The following is a 4454-nucleotide window of genomic DNA, read 5'->3' as shown; positions in this document are numbered from 1 at the left end:
GTTGAAGAAGTCATGCTGAAAACTTGTTATATTCCAAAGCATATTTGTTTTTAATGGGTTAAGGCAACATCTTGCTTTAATTTTTCACCACAAATGTCAGAAAATAAATGATTTAAAACAGATGTACAATTCTGGTGCACATTTTATGGCAGCTTTGCTTTAACAGATGCCTTGTATTAATAATGTACAGTTGTGACAGGAAGTGTGGTTTAGATTCCTGGAAAAACATAAAAGCTAATTCCGTTACTCGTTTTCATAGTACCTACTTTCTCAAATACTAAACTGGTTTTGATTATAGTGAAACCCTATAGTAAGAATAATTTTGTCGAGAGTATTAACTTATCTGTGCTTCTCTTTCTTTGGACATGACTCCACCCTCTGACCTACATTCTGAGTTACCTGCGAACAAATCTAAAGCACACACTATCACAGAACAGCCTGTAATACTATATTGTTCTATATGTTTCCACTGTTTCAATACATACTGTTTATTATCTGTATAAGATATTAAGTTGTTTTGGGTTCCTCTCCTTTTCATGCCGAGTCACTCAGAATTTTCCCCATATCTTTCAGATTAAGAACATTTTTTAAAAATTCTTAGACTATAGTAACTAGATAAATCCTGGTAACAGATCTCTAGAGGGAATTTGTTAAAGGCCTAAGTACTGCACTTCCCAGAACACTGCTGTAATATGGATTAATTTAAACAAACACTCAATTTGTTATCTGTATTTCATCACTTGATACTTTCTGAGCAACTGGCTTGAAAATGGCTTTTCTCCAGGAATACAGAAGCATATCGTGGTGGATTACAGAAAGAGTTGTAACAAATTAATTGCAGTTATACTCCATTGCCAGAAGATGCATACATCTTATATGTCATTCTATACATAGAAAAGAATGGGAGCTACTCAAATAGATATAAATACAGTGGATGCTCTTATTGTATCTAATGGCCTATATCCTTCGTGCACCAGAAAAACTTCACTGAAGATCCTGAATTCAAGAGCAAGAGGCTGATGATTGCTGGAGCATTTATTAGCCAAAGCAAGATAAATTAGTTTATTGCCAACTAGACATTGAAGGGATAATTTTGGAGAACAGCAGGCAATGGAATGGTCCAACACAACAGATGGTAAATATTGTGTTTGGCACAAAAGTAAGTGTCTGGAGGTGAATTAGAAAATTAGAAGAACTTAATAAATATTTAACTGAAGTGCCCATAGAGATGGGGAGACACTTTTTTCCCTTTGTTTCCCCAAGTTCAGCTCCCTAAGCTCTCCATCAGGACAATGCGCTTTCTCTCACACGCGTAGTCTGTCGGTTCAACTATGACATTTCTGTGCTCTCTCTTTTTGTGGATTCTGGAGTGACTCTGAAGTCCAAAGCATGACGCACATGCTCGTGAGCAAATCAGGCAGACAAAGTCATTGGTGAGCGTCTTGGTAGCTATACAGTGGTATGATGCTTTCCCCTTGCAGCTAACAGTCAATTATTTCTGTCCTCTTCAAAGGCCTGAAAAGCTCTGAGTGTTGTGTGTCACCATGCTGATCTATTAGACGCAGCCTTCTTGAGATCATCCAGTTGTATTGCACCAAAGTTGATGCTATTCTTGATGCTGTTCTAGTAGCGCTTTCTGGGGAGGCCTTGATTCCAATGTCCTTGTGCCAATTCTCCATAGAAAATTTTTCTGGGGAGTCGATGTTCAGGCATCCTAATGATGTGTCCAACCCAGCATAGTTAGGCTTTTATCAGCATGGCCTCAATGCTTGTGGCATTTGACTTTTGGAGAACCTCCAGGTTGGTAATTTTGTCTTGCCAGTGGATCCCCATAATGGTGCGCAGAGACCACATATGGAAGGCCTCTAGCTGTTTGATGTGCCATTTGTATAATATCCAGGTCTCACAGCTGTAGAGGAGAGATATGAGCACAAAAACATTGTAAGGATATATTTTTGTTGAGAGAGTTATGTTGTGGGATTTCAAGACTTTGTTACGTAGCTTTCCTAGTTACTGAGAAACTTTCTGTATCCTGTTCATGATCTCTTTGTCAAGAGCTCATCATTGGAGATGTTGCTGCCAAGATAGGTAAAACTGTCAAATTGCTTTAGATGGATTCCACTAGTGGATATGCTACGGGTTATGACATGGACTGGTGAAGATGATTGATGCAACACCACAGTTTTCTCTAGACTGATTATGAGGCCAAACAATTTTGGTGAAGCTATCTACGATGCACTGGAAACAGGGGTGGCTCTAGGCACCAGCAAAGCAAGCACCTGCTTGAGGCAGCCCATTTGCAGGGGCGGCAGGGATCCAGCATGGGAGCTGAGAACCAAGAGGGGGCTCTGGGAGCTGTAATTCCTTGGGTCTGGTCTACACTAAGGGGGGGGTCGAACTAAGGTACACAAATTCAGCTACGCGAATAGCGCAGCTGAACTCGAACTACCTTAGTTCGAACTACTCACCCGTCCAGACGCTGCGGGATCGAAGTCCGCAGCTCCCCGTCGACTCTGCCACCACCGTTCGCGGTGGTGGAGTTCCGGAGTCGACGGGAGCGCGTTCGGAGTTCGAACTATCGCGTCTAGATTAGACGCGATAGTTCGAACTCTGAGAAGTCGAACTCTACACGTCGACCTGGCGGGTAAGTATAGACCTACCCTTGGTTAGCTCCCTGCCTATAGAGCCAGCCCTGGAGCAGGGAAAAAACTACATTTCCCAGCATTCCCTTGGCCACTACCAACTGGAAAGGAAGGAGGGGGACCTCATGGGGCAGCGTGCTGTGAGTGGAGAGTTGCACTGTGAATGGTAGGGAGACCATATTTTAAAACCAGGACATTCAAAAACCAGGACACTCCAGGGGGAGGGTAGCACCACCCTGCCACCATCCACTTCCTCTGACTGCCCCCCACAGAAACCCCAACCCATCCAACCCCACCCTGCTCCCTGTCCCCTGATCACCCCCTCCCGGGACCCCTGCCCCTAACTGCCCCCCAGGACCCCACCCCCCCTCCCGGGACCCCTGCCCCTAACTGCCCCCCAGAACCCCGCCCCCTATCTAAGCCTCCCTTCTCCTTGTCCCCAACTGCCCCCTCCTGAGACCCCCCCCCAACTTCCCCCTTAGGACCCCACCCCCTACCTGTCCCCTGACAAACCCTTGGGACTCCCATGCCTATCCAACCGCTGCCTGTCCCCTGACTGCCCCCAAACCCCTGACCCATCTAACCCTGACTGCCCTCACTGCCCCATCCAACCCTCCCTGCTCTCTGTCCCTTGACTGCCCCTGGAACTCCCTACCCCTTCTCCAACCCCAGACACGCTGCTGCATACATGCTGCAGTGCTCCCCAGGAGCCCACAGCCCCACACACCCCCAGCACCTGCCTTCTCGATTTGAGCACCTCAAAATTCAGGCTCAAGCTCAGTTTGGGCAGCTGTTACTTCATTTCTCCCAAATCAAATATACTGATCCACTGTAACTTGCTGTAGAAAAAGTAGGATAAAATTGAGCAAGAAATGCTTCCCAGTGGTTATTAGGACTGGAATTGCTATTTTCAACAGCCATTGCCTTTTTGTTTGTTTGTTTGTTTAAAAGGAAGACAGTGATATTGCATTGGCAAATTCCCCATAGAAAGAAAGAGTGGAACAAAAGAATAATAAAGGCACCTCAACTTTTCCTCATTTATGGAGGACAGTCTTATAATATGCATCCAGATATCCTCCAATCACACAAGCTGAAAATTGTTCCACTTTACTGCAGCTCTGTAACCATATGGGAACCAATCCTGTCTGTGTTTTGTGCACAACCAAAATTCCTGCTGAATGACCCGCCCTGGGAGCAAGTTACCAGTGACCCAGGTCTGTGGCAGAAGGAGGGTGCAAGTGGGGGGGGGAAAAGAACCCAGGGCTGGGGCAGCAGGAAGTGGGGGGGCACTGGTGAGGGGTAGGGGAGCCCAGGGCTGAGGGGGGTGGGGGGAGAGCACTTGTGGGGGGAGAGCCCAGTGCTGGGGCGGCAGGGGTTGGGGGAGAGCCCAGGGCTGGGGCAGCAGGGGGCTGCGGAGGGGGAGCCCAGGGCTGGGGCAGCAGGGGGCAGCCAACATTTTTTTTGCTTGGGGCGGCAAAAAACCTAGAGCCGTCCCTGACTGGAAATCTCCCTCTGTGTGTGCTAGGAGGGCACAATCATCCGTAAAGAGTGCTTCTCTTATTAGTAGTTCTGTTACTTTTGTTGTTGCTTTAAGCCTTGTAAGATTGAAGACTGAGCCATCATGTCTGTATCTGATGTATATGTCTCTGTTGAGCCTGTTTGTAGCATGGTTGAGAGCTTGGGTGAAGAAGAGGTTGAACAGTACAGGGACAAGGACACAGCCTTGTTTGACTCCATTTGAAATGGGTAAAGAGTCAATGAGATCTTACTTTAAAAGTTCCTGACCTTGCATCCCCTCATGGAATAAACGAA

This window comes from Mauremys reevesii, linkage group 3 (genome assembly GCF_016161935.1).
Source record: "Mauremys reevesii isolate NIE-2019 linkage group 3, ASM1616193v1, whole genome shotgun sequence".
Classification (NCBI taxonomy): Eukaryota; Metazoa; Chordata; order Testudines; family Geoemydidae; genus Mauremys; species Mauremys reevesii.
The sequence above is the reverse complement of the archived record's forward strand: the minus strand, read 5'-3'. Positions refer to the sequence as shown.